Raw genomic sequence first — 22,989 nt, 5'->3', positions numbered from 1 at the left:
TCCTCAGAGGCACATTTACAAAGACACATTTACAAAGGAAATCAGCTCTCTGGAGCCGATCTAATACTCTCAGCTTTCAGCACTTCATTTTCTTTCTTTTCCATGTGTTCTTACCAACATCAAGCTGCTTCTGGCCTATTATTCTAAATAGTTTAGATCTCTCTGAAATTCTATCATGTTCTATACTTGTTAAACTCAGTAACCCCAGAGAGCAAGTATTTCTACCTCATGCTTCAATCCCTCTTTTCCATCACTGAGTAAATACATTAAGCAACACAGCAGCTCCTCAAGTAACTTATGAGGGCTTGCTGCTCATCTGCTGCTGAGGAAAGTCAACGCTGCAACCTCTTTACTTTCTGCTCCTTAGACAGTTCTTGATCCATGACAACATCTTAGCTCTGACCTCATAGATATTTTTTTTAGCAATTCTATGTAGAAGATCATGGGAAGTCTAACTATCAGCCAGTCCTCCTTTTCCACCACTAGACTAACATCTTTAAAAACACCAGAAGGCATTGCACTTGACTTCCTCTCAGCAGGTCGAGGGAGGGGATCGTCCCCCTATACACAGCCCTGGGGAGGCCACATCTGGAGACTGTCCAGTTTGGGGCTCCCCAGGACAAGAGCGATGTGGAGCTGCTGGAGAGAGTCCAGCACAGGGCTATGAGGAGGATCAGAGGCCTGGAACATCTGCCATATGAGCAAAGGCTGAGGGAGCTGGGCCTGTTCAGCCTGGAGAAGAGAAGGCTGAGGGGGGACCTGATCAGTGTCTGTAAATACCTCAAGGGAGGCAGTGAGGAGGAGGGGGCGGCCTCTTTTCAGTGGTGGCCAGTGATAGGACTAGAGGAAACAGCCACAAATGGAAGCGCCAAAAGTTCCACAGGAACTTAAGGGAGAACTTCTTCACTGTGAGGGTGCCAGAGCCCTGGCACAGGCTGCCCAGGGAGGTTGTGGAGTCTCCTTCTCTGGAGATCTTCCAAACCCGCTTGGATGCAGCCCTGTGCCCCGTGCTCTGGGTGTCCCTGCATGTGCAGGGGGGTTGGACTAGATGATCTCTAGAGGTCCCTTCCAACCTAAGGATTCTGTGATTCTATGAAAGGACCCACACAATAGACCAGGGAGCATATGGTGCCTCTACAACAGCAATCTATGGACAAAGAAGGAGAGGGACACCACCTAAAAAACATTATAATTGCTATTGCCAATAAAGATTGACCCCATCAGAGTCAGTGGCTGGTGGTAGGAACATGGATTTATCCGATCCACAGCTATAACCTAGTTATTCTGGATTGCAGAACACTTTTTAGCTGTGGATTTATCTGATCCACAGCTATAACCTAGTTATTCTGAACTGCAGAACACTTTTTAGTGGAAAGATCCAAAGAAGTGGCCCTGCAGGATCCTTTCATCCCAACAGAGAACTGTGTAGGCCAGTCTCACATAGGTTTGATATCACTCCGCACTCAAGGAACCAGGGGCAAGGCCATAGAAATCCCACAGAAAAACACGAAAAAAAATCTTGGTCCCAAGACTGACTGCTATCCAGCAAGGTTCCTTCTCCAGGAATTACCTTTAGACTTTTAGGCTGGCAAAAAGAAAAACCACTTGTAGAAAGCTGGACTTCTAGGAAGAGCTGTAGCAGCTTGGTCAGTGATGAAACGGGAAATTATATGAGACAGAGCAGATAGCAAAGCTGTTTTGAGTCTGTTCTGTTCTCATCTCTTTCTCCATTTTCAAGCATGTGGCCTGGCTGTAGTCTCAGTACTGAGGGAGCATCCTAGCATGTGAACCCAGGGGTTTTGTCATGAAGGTCCTGATGAGCAGGCAGCATTTCTGCACTAAATAAGAAATAAGAGCAGTCCAGTCATTTGCATTAAAAAAGACAGAAAGATGATTCCAGCATGTGCTGATAGTCAGCATTTGAGGTTTTACTTCTAAGCATCCTCTGGAGGCAACAACTACCACAACCATGACCACTCTCCAAATCCCTAAAATCTATTCCAGTCTGTGAGCTGAAAAGATGTGACAGTTTAGGAGTAAGTAAGCAGATATTTTTTTCAGGAAAGGAGAGAGACACACCTTCTCACGTAAGAGACTGTTCAGCAGTGACTCAGTGCTATGTCTGAGCACTCCTACTGCCTGCAGCAAGACCTCCGCACCTACTGTAGGCATTCACAGCAGCATGGCTACAGTGGGCCAAGGGACCTCCCTGCCACGCACAACACTCACTGAGCAACGCTTGGCAGATGCAGAAGGAAAGCTGGCAAATTAGCTCTTCAGGATGGACAGGTCATGAAGCGATTCCCACTGACAAAGTTAGCCAAAGTCGGACACTCTTCTTAATGCATCCTCCAATCCCGCTTTTTTTGATGGGAACCACTGTTGTGGTACCGGATTTGGTCCTGGCATGAGCACCACCTGTATTTGGCACGGGTGGGAGACAACGCTCTGAGATTTTACCAGGACTTAGCTGCAACTCTTCTTGGGCGCTCTTGTTTTAACAGTGGGTTGGAGCTTGTGCAATATTTCTGTGTTGCTCTGCAGTCTGGCCACTGGATTGCACCATTGCTCCAAATAAGAGTATCCGAAGTCAAGGCTGCATCTGGGAAGGCAGCTCTGCCTGGATAAAAGGCCTTTTGTGCTCTTGCTTTACAAAGTAACCTGGTGAGTTTTCTGAAAGAAAATCTGTCTTAGCCCAAACTTCAGCTGTGGGTTGAGGGGAACTAAGAAACATGACAAACTTAATGCCTTGGATCTACTTGGAGCTCAGTTCCTGTGACATACTCAGCCACTCTGCTGGTGAGCTGTGCAAGGTGTTTTGGAAGAATTCTGCCTTTCTGGGCTCTCATCTCATGGCTGAGGAGATTCAGAAACTGGAGGTGGTAGTTGTTAGTTTTTCTGGAAAAGCCTGGGGCTGGGGGGCAACAGAAGCAGAGAGCATGCAGGCTGCCCAGTGCAGCTACAGCTGCTATAGCAGGGCCATCTCCTGAGATATGGAGTGACCCATCAGTGCTCAGCTCCACTGAGCAGTCTCCTCCAGGGTCTTCAGCGGATCTTCACCAAATCTGAACCACCTTGGCTTACTTTAGTCTCTGGTCTAGACACTGTGTGGGTTGTCCAGTCAGATACTCCTGCCTTGATTTGTATTTTGGTTGTCTCTAGCCTCCAACACACTATTCCTCTCTATCATTTGTTTCAACCAAGCACTTGGCAGCTATAGCTCATTTAGCATCCTGTCCGTCCCTTCAAAACCTGTCACTTGTGTCTGCCACAAATCAGGCCACAGAGACTCCTCTCTGGATGGCTTTCCTCAAGTCTCCCTAGACTTGAAATGGAGACCCTTCTCCTACGTGGTAAAGCAAAAAGGTAACTGTGGATCTTAGTTATGAGAGGTGGTTGACTACCGAGATGGCCGACAACATCTCCACTTCATTGCTACATTTAGCTCTTCGACTCAACAAGTAGCTGATTTGAAGGCAAGGAAGCCTTCAAAACAAGCTCAGACCTGCTCAGGCACTTAACTCATGCCTGGCGTATCTAGCAAGATATATTCATTGCTTTATAAATGTGCCCAAAGGCCTCAACTAAATTAAAAAAAAACTCCAATGAAATTCAATGTAATGTTTGAATGCACAGCAAATATGAGACATGTGCAATAAATCCCAGTGTTGTTATTTTAAGACATAAGTGTGGGATGTGTGTTTACTCCACTGAAAACCAGGTACGTTGTGCAAACATGAAAGTAATGCCTTGCAGACACTGTTGAGTTGCACCTTAAGATTTAAGATGCCCCTATGAAATGTTGAGCTCAAAAAGAATCTGTGTATATGTATCTTAAAAATATATATTCAATGTAGGTTGGAAGGAACTTTATCTTTACAACTTGCCACATAGCTCTCGTGATTTGTTGAGACAGTTTGAAATAACTGTTCGGTCATTCTCTGGGACTTGTTGGAGGATTCATTTGTTGGATGTTGGGCTTCTGCTGGTGTTTATCAATTAGGCTTGAGAAAGGTTAACAGTTTGGTATTAATAGGGAGTCTATGATTTTAGTTTTTTTCTGGCTGTAGTACAGAGAAAGGTCTACAATATTTGTCTGATGAATGGCTGAATTTAATACATCTCAGCACATGAGCTAATAGGTTTCATGCTTCTGTTTATATGCCATTAATCTGGCAATACAGTAATGTGTAGCAGCTGCTTTATGTTTTAGATACCTAGCTTAAAAAGCAAAACTATCCTTAATTTGCTGGTGGTGTTAGATCAACATGTTTTATACACTATGAGAATGAATATCCTCCTCAGCTCCTTAAATCTTTAGGCATGAAGGGAGGGAAGGAAAGACAAAGGCAAGGACAGATTTAGATCTCTCCTGCCATTTTCCAGGTGGCTGGGACGGCATTTGTGCAGTCTAGGTACAGTCATATGAATCATGCCCTTTGGGAGCTGCTGTTATTATTCCTCATAAATAACCAGCAAAACTAATCCAGAAGTTCACGAGCATGTCCAAGGTAGCGCAATCCAGCTGAATCAGACAGTGCCAGTGGATGCTTCTGCCAACTCAGCACATCTGCGACACACCATCATGTTGGCCAACAGAGCTAACATCAAACGCAGCTTGCACAGCGCCTATCATTGCCAAAACAACTGGCCCAAACCCAAAGCAGCAGGTCTGCTTTTCAGATGAGCTTTTACGGCTCTGCTCCATTTTATGCCACCTGACAACAACGTAGGAAGAACACAGGCTGAAGGCTTTTTCCAGAATGGCTTTCACCAGATGAGAGGAACAGTGTTCAACAGTGTCCAATGCTACTCTCAAATCAGGGGGTCGCCTTGTGCTTTGTCCCACAAAAGGCCTCTCTCTCTTTCAGGAGAGGAGAGTGTCTGTCTGCTTCCTTTCCAGGCCAAGCCAGACTTTGCAGTGGCTACAGAGAAGCCAGTCCAGTGACAGCCCCAGATCTGCTCTTGCCCAGCTTCTCTCAAGACCCTTTAAGCACAGATGACAGCTGAGTAATCGCCAGGGCAGCATTGGCAAAAGAAGGGGCAGCACCTGGGAGGGCTGCCCCAGCAGGAAGGCTGGTGTTTCTGCTCATACCTGGCATCATGACCCAAGCCAAAGTGAGGAAGCCGGAGCAAGGGAGCAGGAATTGGCCAAGACTCAAGAACCAATGGTTTCCCACTGCTGCCATCAGTTTGGGTTTGTAAGGAAAGAGCTCTTTCCTTCTCAGGTGTATGCAGCAGTCTGCTAGGCTTTTCTTTGGGAAATGAGGCTCCAAGACTGCTCTCAAAAACAACCTCTTGAGCCTTGCACCAATGTGTCTCCCACCTGCTACTGATAAAGCTTCTGAGGAGGACCCCACCAGGGAGGAGAACTGCCAGAGAAGCAGGTGGATGTTCCCTTCACTTGGAAGTCTCCACCATGTACACCAAAAACAGAAAAGGAAGAAGGGGAAAAAGCTATACTATGTATTTTCCACTTCCAGAAATCATGGCTTTTTTGGAGGGTGGGTGGGGGAAAAGTATCCCTGGTCTGCTTTGTGTGCCTTATGACTGTTTTAACCAGATGTAGGAAACATATCCAGTTCCTGGATGGAGGCAGCTTGAAGACAAAGATCGTAAAATGAAGCTGGCTTCTATCGTTGGTGACAGTTTGTTCCATTTCCATGAGAACTTCATAACTCTCTGCAATTTTTTTTTTCCTCATTCTTACATCCATTTTGCCCTACTACCTCAAGTATTTTACCTTGAGGCCAGCACTGAAGCCAAGTGGAACAGGAGTTGGAGTTGGCTGAAAAGAACTTTAATGTGCTTCCACAATCTTACTTGGTCAGGGTTTCCCTCCGTTCCTACCAAAGTCATAAAAAGAGGCATGGGGTAACTCCTAATGTTAAGCCAAGATAGTTGCATATGAGAAAGTCATAATGTCATTTCCAAGGTAATGGTGATTTCTGCTTGCCTGTTGAGTAACAAATGACTATTTCTGTTAACTCTTAACATATACTGTTCTTGTTTTGCATGTATTTGTTCTTTAAATGGTCACTGTGTTTTCCATGTGTGCAAAAGCATGTTATTGTTACTTCCACTGTCAGTACTATAAGGGAACATATGCTGTAGCTGCAGTCATTTCAGAGCTCATCATCTTAAATTAAGCATCTGAGATGTGAATATATTCTGTGCTAATAGAGCATAGGGTGGAAGTGAGAAAAATGAGGTGGAAGAAGGAAAGACAGATAGATGTTCTGAAAATACCTTAAATAATCCTAGTGGAATCTATCAGACTTGCTCTGTCATGGTCTTCAGTGGTTCAACAGTGTAGTAAATCAGGCTGTGGGTTTTGCAGGGACAGATCGAAAATGTGATAGCCATGAGATGTAAAGTGAACTCACTTTGCATTTTTATAAACTCACTCTGCTGGTCAGACTTCTTTTAATGTTATTACAAGCTGATTAAGTAACAGCAGACTGGAGAAGGGCTTGGGGGTCCTCTTGCAGCCAGCAAAAACTCTGTCTCGTGTCAGATGGTTGACTGGATAGCAATGTGATCAATACTTGACTCATGCTGAATTTGCATGGTGAGTTGATTTAGTCATACTCATACTGCCTTGTAGCAGGCTGCATGGAGCTGTGTGGTTCCACATGAGCCACTTTGTTCCCTTCTTCCAAAAGGAATTTACAACAGGATTGCTCTTGAAAGCATTCACCAAAACACCTCTAAGTTCAAGCAATTGCCATACTTTTGGCTACTCAACAGCGCGACTGACAGGGTGGAATTTCTTTAATTTTGTGAAACAGAGCAAAGAGCTGGGAGCAAACAAAGGCAGCAGTGTCTAATCACTGACCTCAGAGGGAAAGCACGCCAGGGGCCTGAAGCGGCGCTCCTTGATTGACTTTGCACAGCCAGACATCAGAAACACCAACCGGGCAGGGTATCAGGTGGACGCCAAGCACTCCAGAAGCCTTGGAATCAGTAACGTGGTGGGAGCTCACATACACACGTCGCTTGGAGCTGAAATTCTCTGGGAAACAAAACAGAAAGAGCCAAGCGGCAGTGCTGCTTGCTTTTTATCTGCAGCTGAGCAAGTAACTCAGGTGAGATTTTTTCATTGGGTTTCTAAGCTGTGGGCGTTAGTCTCATCTCTTTACTCCCACCAGCTTTATGAGAGAGGAGGTGCAAGTGGGCATCACCAGCAGAATGTTCTGGTTTCCTTTAGTTATTGTGGAGACTGTTCTTGGGGCAGGTGCGGTCAGTCTCATGATTGAAGATGGAAGTGGGAGTGGAACCAGAATTTTAGCTTCTTTTGCTTTAAAACCTTCTAAAATTGTGTCTGTTTGCCTTTGGTTCAGTTTATTCCTAAGAATCCAACTAAATTCCTCCTTCTTTGGAGGTCTTCAAAATGCACCTGGATGCCACCCTGTGCCACATGCTCTAGGTGTCCCTGCTTGAGCAGAAAGGTTGGATCACTGGGGGTCCCTTCCAACCTCAACCATTCTGTGATTCCATGGTTCTGTAAAAGATCATTCTGGTTCTCAGTACAACTGGGGTAAAACTCTTCCTCTGGTCCTAAAGGCAGAGAAGTGAACAGATTTCTTTATGCTGCGGTCTCAGTGCATGTGATACCTGTCAGGAGCTGGTAGTGCCATGAAGAGCTTTGTAAGAACAGAACTGGCTGTTGACTAGGAGAGTATATACTGCTGTGTGTTTAGCTGCATGCAAAAAGCATCAGGGAAAAACCCTGGTGAAAAATTGCTGTCTCTCACATTGAGTTAGTAAATGAGGGTCAGATCACAGCTGTAGAGACCATGGTTCTTAGGCACAAATTATTGTAGGTATGAAGCTAAACCTTTTTTTGATGGGGGAAGGAGGGGTATTGTCTGGTGAAGCAGGAGCTGATAGAGTATCTTGAAGGTGTTGAAACCAGATGCTTATTCTTCACGTGTTATTTTGATGCTCAGTGTAGGAGTAGAAGCAAGTGAGAGCAGCAGGCTAACTAAAGTGCTCTGAATCACCCTTTGCAGGAGTCTCCTTCTCATTGCAAAAGACATAAGGATCCTACTGGGGGTACCAGTTGTCCTCCTTCCCCTCTTGCTCCAATGCAGAACATTTATCCTACAAGCATGACCCTGAGAAACCTCAGACCGTTTCTGCTTACATTGCTCTCTTGTGAAAGTGCAGCTGTTTGCAAAGTAGGGAACTAACTGGGAGAAAGGGAAGAAAGAATGTCAATACTCCACACTTAGGTCTTGTGTGGGCCCTTGCTGAAAACAAGGAATGGTGCCTGGAGGTAGACCACGAAGTGATGAACCGCCTGAGGCCAGAGATCCTATGCTCTTCTTCCTCTTGAGTAATGACACAGGACACATCACAGCCATGTTGGAAAGAAAGCCCAGCTGATGCATGGATCTTTGTGCCATTTAACCTACTTTCCTGGAAGTCACATATAGCACTGCAGAATTCTCTTGAGTCGAATTAGGAATATACGTCCCTTAACATGTAAGACTCAGATGGAAAGACTTTTTCCCCTAGGTTCCACACTGACAAGTCAGACAAGGCACCTGACTGTGCCTTAAATAGGTGAAAATGAGAATCTACTGATCCACTTGACTACTGGGATTGCTCTCAAATGTACAACCTATTTTTCACCTCTGCTCTGCCAGTGCTTTTTTTCATATAGCTATTGTACTCTAATCATTTGCTTTTTAAATGAATTGGTCAAGCTGTCTGCATTGCTTTAGCCTGGCACTGATTCTTCTGTCTAGAATTAATTCAACCTTAACGGGAAACCTTGCATTAAGTACCACTTACATGGCGTAAAAAATGAAACCACTAACATTAAGTGAAAGAAGCCAGAGAGCACTTTTAAAAGGCAGTAATAGTTACATGGTCTCACTTCTGCTGTATATGGGGAATAAAGTAAATTGAGCAATAGTATTTAATTGGGAAGAGAAAGGGCAAATTCAGGGCTGTTTCCTGATTAGCCATCAACAAAGGCCTGACCCAGATCCTTCCAAAGTGAGGTTGAACACAGCTCACAGCCCATAGCACCTGAGGGACAGGAGACACAACGACTCATGGCTGCTTTCTGCGTGCCCTCGTGGAGGGAACAACCATTGCCCATGTTGCTAAGTACCCAAGTTCCTAAGTAGGGATAACTCTATCCCTAAGTTAGAGTCACAGTAGTGCCAGCGCAGACAGCCAAGCTACAGTAGCACCAGACTAGACAGTGCTGAAAGGACTGGGAGCGAAGCTCTGCTATGCTTTAGTAAGTCCCTTCATCATTCAGCAGAATTTATTTAGCAGGTAATTTGTTGAGTATTAATGGCTGTAGAGAAGTGGGGGAGGTGGCTGTTAGCACTTTCAGATAACTATGCATGGATGTGCCAGGACTGCGGAGAGTGGGAAAGAGCTGCTTCTATTCACCCTCCTCTTTTTCTCTTCACTCGTTTAGACAAGCCCTGTCTCATGCCAACAGAGCAACTACACGGTATCCTATTATTGCTGTGTATGCTTACCACAGAATAATTAAGATTGGAAGGGACCTTTGGAGATCATTTAGTTGAGCTTCCCCTGTATAAGCAGGGTCACCTACAGTACATTCCACAGGATCATGTCCAGGCAGGTTTTTAATATCTCCGGAAGAGGAGACTCCATAACCTGTCTGGGCAACTTGTTCCAGGGCTCTGTCACTCAGGTTGAAGATTTCCTCAAATTCAGGTGAAATTTCCTAGGCTTGTATTTGTGCCCATTACCTCTTGACCTATTGCTGGCCACCACTGAAGACAGTCTGACTCAGCCCTCTTGATATCCTCCCTTAAGATATCTGTAATAAGACACCCCTGTCCCCTGCTCCCCCTGGTCCCAGCCTGCTCTCTTCCAGGCTAAACAGGCCCAGGTGTCTCAGCCTCTTCTTATAGCACAGATGCTCCATATAGCAGAGGTTCCATATAGCAGAGATGCTGTGCTGGACCCTATTCAGTAGTTCCATGTCTCTCTTGCACTGGGGAGTCCAGCATTGGACACAGTGCTCCAGACGTGGCCTCACCTCCCCTGGACCTGCAGGGGAGGTCCTTCCTAATACTCTCCATGCTACCATTGGGCTTCTCGGCCACAAGAGCACATTGCTGGCTGATGGTCAACTTGTTGTCTACTCAGGTCCTCTGCGGAGCTGCTTTCCAGGAGGTCACCCCCTGCCTGTCCTGGTGGCCTGGGGTTATTCCTTCCTGGGTGCAGGACCCTACGCTTGCCCTTGTTGAACCTCACGAGTTCCTCTCTGCTCAACTCTCGGGCCTGCCCAGGTCGCTCTGGATGGCAGCACAGCCCTCTGGGGTATCAGCTACTCCTCCCAGTTCTGCCTCATCATCAGACTTGCTGAGGGGCACTCTGTCCCTTCATCCAAGTCATTGATAAGTAAGGTGAACAGGACTGGACCCATTACTACCCTTGGGGGACACCACTAGCTACAGGCCTTCACCGAGACTCTACGCCACTGATCACAGCCCTCCGAGCTCTGCCGTCCAGGCACTTTCTACCCTCCTTGCTTGTGCACTCATCTAATCCACCTTTCCTCAGCTTGACTATGGGAGGCAGTATCAAAAGCCTTGCTTAGGTTAGCATCTACTGCTCCCCCACCACCATCTACAATCCCAGTTGGTTAAGCATGATTTTCCCTCGGGAAATGCATGTCAACTAGTTCTCCGCATGCTTAGAGATGACATCCAGGATGAGCTGCTCCATCACCTTTCTACACACAGAGGTGATGAGCCCTGCAGTTGCCTGGGCCCTTGCCCGTTTTGATGACTGCAGCAACACCAGCTTTCTTGCTGCCCTCAGGCACCTCTCCTGCTCGAAAACCTTTTCCCTGACCGGGGATCGAACCCAGGCCGCGGCTGTGAGAGCGCCAAATCCTAACCACTAGACCACCAGGGAGCCCTTGTAGTCTTCTTTGGGCACTTCTTCATCTGCTGCCATGGACCACAGTGCCTGGGGATGCTCATCTTAATCATTAAGATGATTAGCTTCTCAGCCCTTGAGACCTGGAAGCAGTTGAGCCACCCGGGGAGTTTAAGGATAACTGAGGCAAGTACTGCCGTGGTACCAAACTGCTGCACTCAGGTTCTCTTCAGCGGGAAATGCCCCAGACTTGTTGCAAACGTCACCTCCCCTTTGAGACTCCCTGCAGTCGTTTTGTGCGTGGCATCCTTCAGCAATGGCAGCACTTCACTCAGTGCTTTTTGGGAATCGTCCATAAAGCCAGAAATCTCTCCTCTAAATCTTTCTGCATGACAACTTTATTGCAAAAATATCTCCAAGAAATCAGCGGGCCAAAGTGAGCCATAATTACCGAGAACAGATGTTTTTCTAAAAAGCCACGTGAAGGCAAATACTGCAGTGACTTTCAGTTACAAGAGCAGCAATTGGAACAGGACCTAACATCCACGTCTGCTTGATTTTATTTCCTTTCTGCTGTCCTTCAGATACCTCAGAACAGGGAGGCTAAGCATTTGCTGGCTATTGTGCTAGGCAAGGATCCATTTGTATTTTAGGGTGATTTCAGAGTCCTATCAAGTGCCCACATGCACCATGAGAGCTTTTGCCTCCCTCTGGGACATGGGCTACATCAGGAAGAGGTGACAGAGAGCTGGAATGTGTCGCGGTGTAGGTGCAGCTTCGAGATCCCTGCTGGGGGATCCCTGCTGCCCCATGGCTCTGTGGTGACCCAATGATTGCAAGCTATAGAGTTCTGAAGTTCAATTCCTTTCTCGAAAGGAATTCCTTTTTGGCAATGATTGGGGAGGGGGGATTATTTTCCATTGATAGTATATGACAAATAAGGACCGCAAGGAACCTGCTGACAATTTATTACTTGGGGCTAAGTTGTTCCGCTAAGAATAAAAAGCAAACCCACACCTTAAACTGTAAGGACTTTCTGTAAAAAATTCTGACAAATGAGAGTGAAGTCCCTGCCCCAAATCCAGATGGACTATGTGTTACCTATGAGAACAGGAAAGATTTTGTGCATTTCCTTAGTCGTGATTTTCAATGTACATAATGGTAGAAATATTAAATCACTTGGGTTTCATCCAGTATCTTCTCTCTTGATACCAGGGTGACTTAAATGGCCGTCACACAGAGCATGAAAAACCCCTTCTTTCCATTCCTTGATATTTGCACAGAAGCCCAGGTCAGGGCTTTACAAAGAAATTTGTAAAACTTTGCCTCTTCCTCCATTAAGTAATGCTAGTGAGTACCACTAGCAACATGCAAACACTAACAGGAGCCCACAGGACTCTGCTCAAAGCACCAAGTGCCTGTGTTTCCCTCCTGCATGGACTGCTCCATCATTCTCTAAATGGCAGGTCTGTTTTTGATCTCTGCATTGAAGCACAGCCATGTTTTGGATTTCTTTTTTTTTTTTTGTAAAGAAATATTTACTTCTTCTAATACCCTCCTTCCTCTCTAGAAAACTTCTTAAGCAATATCTCCCTTTCATCAGTAAAGCAGGGAAGATGCTTTCATCTTCCAGCTCCAGTTATACTTCTCTCACTTCATCTTTCAAAGGCAAAAATCCCCTTTTAGCAGCAATGCTGCTCAGAACTTTGTTGGCCAATTCTTTGCCCTGGATAATCTCTTTGTCTCCTAAAAAGGACCTCAAATTTGGACGCTCTGAAAAAAAAATCATTTGATGTGGGTGTGATACGATACTTTCCTTCACAGAGCCCTCACAGTGTGGGCGAGCGTGCTGCAGCGGGCATGCTGCTGGCTTCATTTTCCATAGGATATTCTCACAATTGCTGTTTCAAAACATATGTAGATGATCTTTGGCCAAAATGCACTATTTGAGTGAGATAAATGCTGCTCTTTTCTGCATTTTCATCATGGTCTGGCTGCTTCTCCAGGGTACGTAACACTTTGCTGGGGGCACACGAAGGAATTGTGTCATTCCTCCATCTCAATGTGGCTGCAGCACTAGAAGCGATAGGGAAAAAAGTCATCATTGCTACTCATTCAGGTTTCTTGCCGTACCACTTGTTCATGTGAATGTACCTCTAAACAATCTTTCTACAGTTTCATTTTTTCTGATTGTTCTGGTTTATCTGATATCCAGTATATAAGGACTAGCTGTACAAACTAAACAGACCCAGCTCTTTCCTTAACATTTTATAATCAACGTCCTACAGGCCAGAAGGAAACTTAGCTTACAACCCTTCAACAATTTTCCTTTAAAACCCTTACAACAATTTTAATTTGAGAGGTACAGAGTTATTTTACTTTATGCTAAACCAGGACAACCTGTTCAAAACTACTGTTAACATATATAAGCCGTACTAAAATAAACCTGGTTTCAAATGGGAACAAAAGCAACCTTTTGCACCTGCCAAAGCAGGTAGACCTGCTTTATATGTGATGCTTAAAAGGCAAAGGTCTGAGCCTAAACCACGCTCTGGATTTCATTGAAGCACTGGGACCTAACTATAGACAAGAGCAGTGCAAATATAACAGCAAAAAAAAAATGATAAGGAAATGAAAACAGAAGGAGCAGTGTTCTGTATTTATTAACAAGGAAGTCATGAATAGTTAATTCAGATGAAGTTTTCCCAGTAATGTTTTCCTGTATTCTTTTTACCTTGCAACTATGCAGAGCCTCCTTCTCACTCCTGCAAGTTCTTACTCCCTTCTCCTAAACCACAGAGCCTTTGACCTTGTAGTCAGGAAATACCAGCTGAGCACCAGTGTAAATAGCTGACTTGAGGCCTATTAATTTTTTTTCAGCTTTGTTTTACAAGATTTATAGTCATAAAAATGCTAGGGGCTATTTAAACACTGAGATCAGTTCAATTGTTCTTATCTTTTTGTTTAATAAATACCCACTGCTAGCTCTGCTTTGTCAGGCTGCTGTATGCGAACGCACGTGCGTGAGAGGAAATTCAATGAGCTGCAGTGCTGAGAGCAGCAGATTATTTTTTGCTCTTCCTAAAACAAACAGCTGTGATTACAGTTCACACTAAAAAGAGGAAAAAAAGAAGAGTAGAGGCTCTTAATGTGTGTCACACTCTGGAGTTCCTGTCTGCTGCTTTGACATCTGACATGGATAGAATTATGTGGTATTTTGAAATTTGGAGAGTGGCTTTTGCACAGCACTTGTGGTCAGAGGGATGCTCTCTGAACACTGTTGCTTAGCACCTCAATGGCAAAACTCTACAGTTGCACAGTCAGTCTTGCAGTAAGCTCTTTCAGAGCCAGATTTGATTAAAGATCAAAAGCTGCCTTAAAACACTAAAACAAAATTTTATGTTTGAAATAGACCAGGCAGAATCTATAGAAACAGGGAAAACAGGAGGCCAACAGAGAACTCTTCACAGGCTCACTCAGTTTTCTCTATTTTTTATTTTGCTTTGCTAGCTGGCTGTTGCTTAAAACCTCTTTCTCACACTCCCCTCATCTCAGCTTCTCTCCACGCTTGTCTCTCTTCAGGGTTGCCTTTCGTCTTGCTTAGATTTCACATACCACTTCCCCAGGAATTCCATGAGAGGATAAAACAATAACCATGGGGTTGGCATTGGCCATCACCCTGTGTGTTTAACCCAGCGGCTTATACACGTTGTGTTCTGTACCTTGCAAGAGAAGGATCTGCCCCTGGGTGCTTGTTAGCCACTCCTACCCTAACATTCATTAAAACTTTATGCCAGCTGAGGACGTTATTATTAGCCCTAATTGGTGCAAGTCTGCTAACTTTGCTTGACATTAGGGCAATTGACAGTCTCAGCCGCTTAAGAAGTGCTTTATTTGTAATGATGTTTCGTGCAGCACCTTTGTGTAAGCTCTCACATCTGCCAGATGCATTTGCAGTGTCACCAAAAAGCCTCCTCTGACTTTTGATCATGCTAATGATTCGGTATGAGTTCCAGCAAATCAATTTGCTTTCCTTAAACAGGTTTCAGAATAATGCTGCCGTTCATGATGCTTGTGTTTTTAAAGATGGCTTTGTGTAACAAATATCCCTGGAACAGCAATATGTGAACAGAGATTAATGTTTTACATACCGAGACAAGTCATTCCAGCTATGCCTGTGTCTCGCCAAAGAACAGCAGAGCTAAATGAAAACGATAGTATAAAAACAACAGCACACTCTTCTCTTGCCAAAGGTTCATTTCTTGCCCTGTCCACCCATTCCTACAAGTTATATAGAGTCCTCAGCAAATCACGTTTCATCTCAAACATGGAAGAAGAGACTCAAAGAGATGGCATCTTTTCCTATTATAGCATTAATGAGTGACAAAATGCTGACACAAATGAATGGGACAAACCCAGAGTTTCACTACAGTCCATGCAATATGTGAAGGATGGGCGCACTCGAGCTTTCAATAATTGCAAGCCTCTTTCTGCTCATCGTTACCTAAGGTGGTTGAAAGATGGGTGAACTCATTATAGGCTTTTTTTATTTTTATTTATAATTTATTTGTCTAAATAGGCTTCTGGTCTGCTCTGTAACTTTAAGTGCTTTTCCCAAGGTGACTGGCCAGAATTCACAGCAATGGAGAGCAGCCATTCCTAGAAAGCAGGCAGTGCCATTGGTTTCGACCTAAGCTTTCAACCAGCACGCTACCCATTACTTGCATGTGGGTTTCGGTGGCTCTGTGTGAAAGTACTGCACTGTCTCTGGCAATTTGAAATGGCAGGATAGCCAACATACCTATTCTATTCCCTTGATAAAGCTCCTGGTAAGAAGCTGCTGCAGGGCTACTCATAGGCCCAGCTGGGAGATGCTTCATCATCTCAGATTTAATACTTTTCCCAAGCAGAGCATTTAATGTGCATATATTCTTTGGCATTCATCCATGAGATTAGAGAAAGTTACAAGGAATATACTGTGACCAAAAAAAAATCCATCTCTTTTTGGGAAGAATAAAGCAAAGGTAAAGTAACCCAACATAAAATATCAAAACATGGTAGGTAAATCTCCAATGGAAATATAAATGCAATTCACTACACAATGTTTGATTATATGCAAAGGCCTTAGAGAAACCAAGACTCTGAAGTCTTGGTTTCTTCTTTCTTTTTTTGTGTGTGTCCTGCAGAAGAACTTACCTATCCTACAGGTTACTGTGTAGAGGGTTCTAAAACTGCCCCTCATCCCAGCAAGGACATTTGCAAAATCCTTTCCCTTCTGTGCAAAGTTCTTCATCAGGTATAATATTCCACTACCTGGAAGGCTATTTGTTGCTATCTGTATCACTAGGAGCTCCAGCTATAGTTACTGCTAGAATCAAAGCTTAAAATTAATGAACTGCTGTCCCACACTGTAGCACATACGTAGAGGACAAACAATGTAAGATGACACACAGATGGGCCCTTTCTTAGGCCAAAAGGTAATACTTGATCGCAACTATGTTGGTTTGGGATTGTAATATGCTAGAATAATTCATTGCTGCTCCTGCATCACTGCTGGATTTTTAGCTCTTTCTTAGATTTTAAGTTCTTGGGGGCCTGTTTTGGATGTGTGAAGATCCTAGCAAAGTGAAGCTCAAGGCTTGAGTTCCTGCAATGCTTCTGAAGAAGAAGGAGGTTACAGCCCAGAGGCTGGTGATGCCATCTACAGAATACACTGTATTCTGCCTGTAGTTCTGGAGCCTAGCTGTAAAGAAAATTGGAGGTTCCTGATGAAAGTTTCTGTGTAAATACAAAAACTTTGAAAGAATTTCTCAGAGCTCTACACTTTCCCTTTAATGTTTCCTACTTTATTTCCAGTGGCTTTTGGCTTTTTTGCATGCAGCGGTCATTCATAGTAATAACCCCGAAGAGGAAAAGCCAGTGTAATGCTTCTGAACATACAACAGATGCTGGTAATATCGCTGCCCTCTCTACAGGGACTTCTCTAAACTGATTCCCTGCTATGTTTGACATGTTAACATCCAGGATCAGCATATTATTTGTGGGATGTGTAATGGGGGTAGAAATTCCAAAAATTGATCCACAGGGTCTTATTACTACAGCAGATCCAAAATGTATGTTACCAAATGCCTCTACTTGCTGATTTTCAAACCCGACGCTCCGTGCACGTGCAGCCTGCTCTGAATAATCTTCGTTCAGTGCATCCTTTCCAAGAGGCTCTCAAGGAGAATGATTATCTGTCAAGCACCTACATGCCTGGGAATATCAGCACGAGTTTTGGAGTGTTACTCAAATGAACGGCTTCTTTTGTCACGGTGGAAATACGCAGCACAGCTTGGGCAACCTGGAAGCGCGCGGCGGAGGCACCGGCAAGCGGGAATCGGGTACAGCGGCACACGCCGTGAAGGAGAAACCCTCTGTGGTTAGAAAGGCTTTGGGTAAAAACAGATCCGGGCAAGTAATCTCTCGCACTGGGGTCAGGCGGGAAAAGGGGCGTGCTGGGCTTCTCCACGGCCTTCAGAGGTGTCTGGCAGCACAAGCAAGGGCTTACAGTGACATCACGCACGAGGCTAAGACAAAACACGGGCTCCTTGGTTCCAGTGTGTGGGTTTCGCATGGCATTTCCTCTCTTCCCTGACTCCTCATCATTTTCCTCGAATTTCTCAGACTTTTCTATCACTAAAGTGCAGCCTCCGTTTTGCTATTGCTGTCTCTGTAGCTGCAATCATCATCCTGGTCCAAAATCTCCTCTCTCCCCGTGAGCTCTTTTCTTACAAAAAAAAACGGGGGGTTTTGTCAGCCAAGGGAGTCCTGAGCAGCGCTCAGAGCCCGTGTCCCCATGTCCCCGCAGCCTCGTCACCCGCTTGCACACCCGGTGCCCCCTTCAGTCGGCTCCTTCCCAATGCATCCGTCCTAGCACCAGCTCTGCTCTAAGGCCAGGCCTTGGCACACAGCCGCTGCCTGCTCTATAGGAGCCTATTAGAAACGTATTTCCCTCTGCAACTGAAGGAGAAGCAGAATCGCACCCACTCAGCTATCACTTCTTACGATCAAAAATACTCTAATCTCCATAGGCAAAATGTCACCAGATTTTTTCGCTAGTATTTGGGTTTCCCTTATTCTTTTGTGTTTTTTTTTTTTCCAGAGTGCTATCTTCAGAGCATGATTAAATGGATGAAGTGGAATGTTTTCCATGTTAAATGTTTATTAAAATCTCTGACATTTGAAAGTGAGATAATTCCACGCAGCGTGCAACTCAGTAAGGGTGCTTTCGAGAATAATGCAGAATAATTTGCTTTTTATTGAATAATGCAATAATGCTTTTTACTGAATAACAATTAAAAAAAATACGTATTATAAACTCTTGTAGCCCCGTAACTTGGGAGAACTCCACACTTGGTGCAAGTCTTTTCAACCGGCTGGTTACCTCAGCCCTGTGATAAGCACTACACAACTACCATTCCCCATTGACAGGTTCAGTCAAGAGGCAAGCTCTTCCAATGCTCCCGCCAGCTTAAATCAACCTGGGCACTTTAAACTGATCTGCAAATACTCTGGGAGGCTTCTGGCTCTGCACAGCCTCGTTTTACACAACTAGAGTGCAACGTTTTGTTAATCCTCACTGTCCTAACTCATGGATTATAGATACCCTCCTTCCAAGCCCAGCTGTGCTTCAGTCACCTCCTCTAGTTCTCCATTATCTCAGCCGCACAGTTAGAGAATAACTAGACTCCAGCCTTTGCAGGCTGCTTTGCAGGCCCCTGCTTTGGCCAGCATGCTATTTGGCTTTACATATACATGCTGGGTGAGTATGCAAGTGCTTTTTTGTCTTCTGAATCCCCGAGCTCCTTTCCTGATGAAAATAAACATGCTCTAGGGTACTGCGGGTGAGCTCCAAATTCCATAGCTTGCATAAGGAGATCACTGTGCTTTGCAAATACTGAATTATTTGTCAGCAGAAAATTAGAAGTGTCACTGTAAAACTTAGCATCTTCTCTGCACTGCATTTTCTGAAGAATATCCCTCAGCGAAACATGGAGTAGATAAAGTCACCATATAAATTCGATGCAAAATTCTTTGTGAAGATACTGAACATTTCATTTTCCCCTTCACGTGTCTGTGTTTGTGTTTGTCAGTGTCTGTGTTTGGGGACTGACCCTGTGCTCAGCGTGCCAAGTGTCTACCCGGTTACTCTCCCATGCTTGCGCTCTGACACATCCTCCTCATGAGATGCCAGAAACTCAGCATGAGGGGTCTCCACTCTCTGCTTTGACGTTGTTTTCTTTAGCTAGACACAGGAGTTAAGGATCTAGGAAACTTCACTTCATAGTTTTCAAAGCTGGCCACGTTTTCTGCACAACTTCTGCAACCCCCTTCCACACAATGGCTTTCTCCTCTGCGCTTCTTGGTGGCACTTAAATATTGACCTTTCTGCACCTCAACTCCTGTCTCCTCACACTGAAGCAGCACAAGTAAGCCATATGTGTAAGCATATGTGTACACATATTACACACCCATATGTGTAAGCATGTTTAGCAAAAAAAAATGCAATAATCCCACCAAGGGTGGGATTCCAAGGGTGCTTCTTCAGCACTGGCAATTAGCTCCACTAACCATTGGCAGCAAAGCTTGCTGGACTTCTTGGACCCAGTTCAGCCCAAACATCAGCTCCAGTGGCTCTCAGTCCATTTAAATGAAGCCTGAGAGTTTTATTTTGCCCCTTGATTTACAGTGTTTGATGCTCGGACAAAACAGAACCGTAGTTGTGGCTTTTAAAAAGCGTTTTCAATCTTGAAAGAAGCCTGATTGACAAAGAAGATGAGCCATTGACTAACATGCCAGATTTTACGAAGAACACTCTAAATATGCAAATTTATGGGAGGGGAAGCAATATTCCTACTCCTATTTAGGATGGTTTTGATAGACAGAAATAATTCTCTTGTCACTTGTTACCGAGAAGAATTATTAATTTCGCTTTGTCTGTAGAAAGGCAAAAGGCAGCAATCATGCTGCAAAGTAGGCTGCCCAAATTGGTGGACTTTCAGCGTCTCCTCCCCATCACATCTTGCACCGAAGAAAAGATTCCTTAATGGTGCCACGTTCCGTTAGAACAGCAGAACGACAGAGTTTTAATTGACACATACTATGTCTTAGGAAAATAACAGGCAAACTCCCTGGCCATTCAATTACCATATAAATAAGAATGTGCATATATCTGCTCGCATATCAGCATCTTCTTTTTTTTTTGGGGGGGGGGGTGGGTTGTTGATGAAAATATGTTAATGGGTAAAAGCAGCTTTTCATTTGAATAATGACTTAATGCTTCTGTGAATTTCAGATGGTGGATTAAACCCTCTCTTTCAAAGTTTGCAATTTCCCTATAGTTCACCAGCTGCCTTTGCTCAGGGGAAAAAGGCAAACGGGAGGCTTTGGACCTCAGCACCTGCCGGGGTGCTGAGTGGCTTGTAAATCTGTTTGGGGAAATGAAGCCTGCGAGTCCTCGGCTGCCTCTTGTGCGGAGGAGCCCCAGTGAGGGGAGCGAGGGCAAAGGCCAGCGAGGTGTTTCATGCCACAGCACCCACTGGGCCGGGACAGGGAGGCTCGTAGCAGTGCCTTGCATGTGGACAGATGCTTTGGGTGCTGCCCATCAAGTTGGCTTCAGCCCAGCTCAAAAAGCATCAAGACGCAGTGGAAACAGCCCCCCTACCACCAGGCAGGCTGTAAACGCGCAGCTCAGCGGGCAGCGCTGCTACCGCTCCATTCCCGCAGGGCAGCTCCAAGGCTCAACGCCCAAGCAGGTCCTGCTGCTCAAGCGTGCCTCCGTGCTCCTCAGATTTCCATTCCAGGAAAATCAAGGCTACACCTCAGCTCGGAAATTCAGGGTGCAGGGCTGTCCTTGGGTGGGTGTTCAGTTTCAACTGATGGCTGCAATCGCAGCCTGCTCTGAATGAGCTGCTAACACATGAGCTCCCACTAGGTGGACGGCTCCTCTTTCTGCGCGCTCCTCCGCCTCCTGCCCGCTCGGCTGACAGCAGGAGAAGAGCACCTTATTGCAGGGCTCATTCCTGCAGGGACCATCTCCCAAGTGCCCTTTTCCACAGGTAGACTTAGCCCATCTCTCTGAATAATCCAGCCTGCGAGTTACGAGCTCCGAGTCATATACATGCTCAGACTGAAGGCAGCAATAGCCTCCAGATCTTCCCAACGGTGAGGCTTATTTTTCCAAAGGGAATTCTTCAAAGTATCTGTGCCTTTCTATTCCTCTCACTGCAGAATAAGAATCTACATCCACTCACATCCTGCTACATAGGGAAAGGATGCATGTTGTACTGTGAACTAGGAGTGGTGCAACTAAAGGCAGGTATAAAGAGGTATCTTTGTTTATAATTGCTGCTTGTAGCCATTATGCTTCTCTCTTAAGGCCCATCATTGCAAAGGCCGTGCTAAAATGCAAGGACCTATTTCATTAGTTCAGACGGGGTTCCACTGGCAGAAGGGTGAAATTCAGCTTACCCTTCATCTTGATCAAAAAGAAAAGATTAGTAAGCAGGGCTCAAGCAAGCATGATATAGATTTTAAAATCATATTTTAAAATACTTCAGTTTTAGTTCCTTTTATATACCATCTGTATTTTTAATCCACAGAGAGCACACTTGGATTACTAATTTCATACATCCATTTTAAAAAGGAAGAGACAATATTCCATAATAGAGTACACAGAAGTTGAGCGTAACAGATATAAGGCAGCAGCAGCCATATGGAACATGAATAGGGCTGCCTTGCTTTGCTACCCATTAGCGTCTTGCTCTTGCTCCATATGGTGAGTGAGCTCTGTTTACATGACTTTGATGTCTAGGCATCTACGTTATTGGAGCTGTTAGCCAATTAATAAAAATCTACCGCCATATGTGCTGATTTCAGCAGTCAGGTTTCTTGGATTTGCAGTGGAAACCGATTTGGGAAGATCCCCGCTCTAAACTCTGTTCCGATCACGCTTCGCATGAGTGACTGAAGGTTATTTGTCAGTTGTTGATACATTCAGAAAGGGATACACAACCTCACACTTTGGTTGAAGACCAGGTATTTTAAGGATTCTCTTGAAAGCTTTCTGAAGGACAGATTTTGTCATGTTTTTCCACTAGGAAGTGTCCACGTTCAGAGGCAGGATGAACTCTAGGTCCAGTAGACCATTGCTGGGGGCCTACACATGTCTCCATGTATGCCTTTGGTGAGGTTATTTCTCAGAAAAATGCATGTATGGCATCTTTCTCCACATCTCTCTGCTGATCTCTGTCCTCCAGGAATTGCCAGCCTGGCTCATTTTGCCTTATGTTTTCATTATCTCCTGAACGAACACATTTATTTTGTAAGCAGCGGCTCAACACCACTTGCTCTGTGCCACAGAATGGTTCTCTTGCACTGTGCTTTCGTGTCTCATAATAAACTTGTTTTTGCCAGAGTAAATGTTTTGCTGATAAACTCCGTGACGCTAACTCAGCAAATGAGGATCTAGCCCATATTAATTTCCTTTACAAGGGAATGACTTTGAAAAGAGCCCGTGGATTCACTGGATGCTGTTACCGTAGCTCACGAACATTAATTACCATGGAATTTCCTGCCTGAAGAAATCCAGCTGGGAGTTCATAAGCATGCAGGAAGGCAAATGTGGAGGAGAAACAAAAATCAAACAGCTCTTCAGTCACTTGAATCTTGCTTTTGAATCGCAGCTTTCTTGCCGCACACTATTCCACTCCGTAGCAATGAAAGGCTCTGAGAAGTTGCATGAATGGGAGAAAGCATTAAAGAAACAAAAGGGGAAAACAAGCAATTCCGTTTTACTGACACATCAATTATTTTTACTACAAATGGTATAACATGAACTTCTCCTTGCTTTTTATCTCATGTTTCTGCTTTATTATCCGTACAGTAGTACTGCAGTGCTGTTTTAGAAATTACAGACACATTCCAAGAGGTGGTTCCATTCAATCCATGTATTTCTGTCCTGGTAACTGACACATTATACCTCACAGTACATAAACACACTATACAAAGCCATCCCTATAGAAGCTGTTCATTCAGACAGGGAAAAGGACCTAGAGCAGC

At 44.8% G+C, this 22,989-nt stretch overlaps 1 non-coding gene across 1 annotated transcript; it reads right to left on the bottom strand.

Moving 5' to 3' along the window:
* Window positions 1-10,851: 10,851 nt before the first annotated feature.
* On the bottom strand, window positions 10,852-10,923 carry TRNAE-CUC. Its single transcript has one exon. It is a non-coding gene; the product is annotated as a tRNA-Glu (tRNA).
* Between the last annotated feature and the right edge of the window lie 12,066 nt (window positions 10,924-22,989).

The sequence above is a fragment of the Nothoprocta perdicaria genome, unplaced genomic scaffold (assembly GCF_003342845.1).
Source record: "Nothoprocta perdicaria isolate Ctin4 unplaced genomic scaffold, notPer1 scaffold_68, whole genome shotgun sequence".
In the NCBI taxonomy this organism is placed as follows: Eukaryota; Metazoa; Chordata; class Aves; order Tinamiformes; family Tinamidae; genus Nothoprocta; species Nothoprocta perdicaria.
Note: the sequence above shows the minus strand (reverse complement) of the source record. Positions and strands in the feature narration are given on the sequence as shown.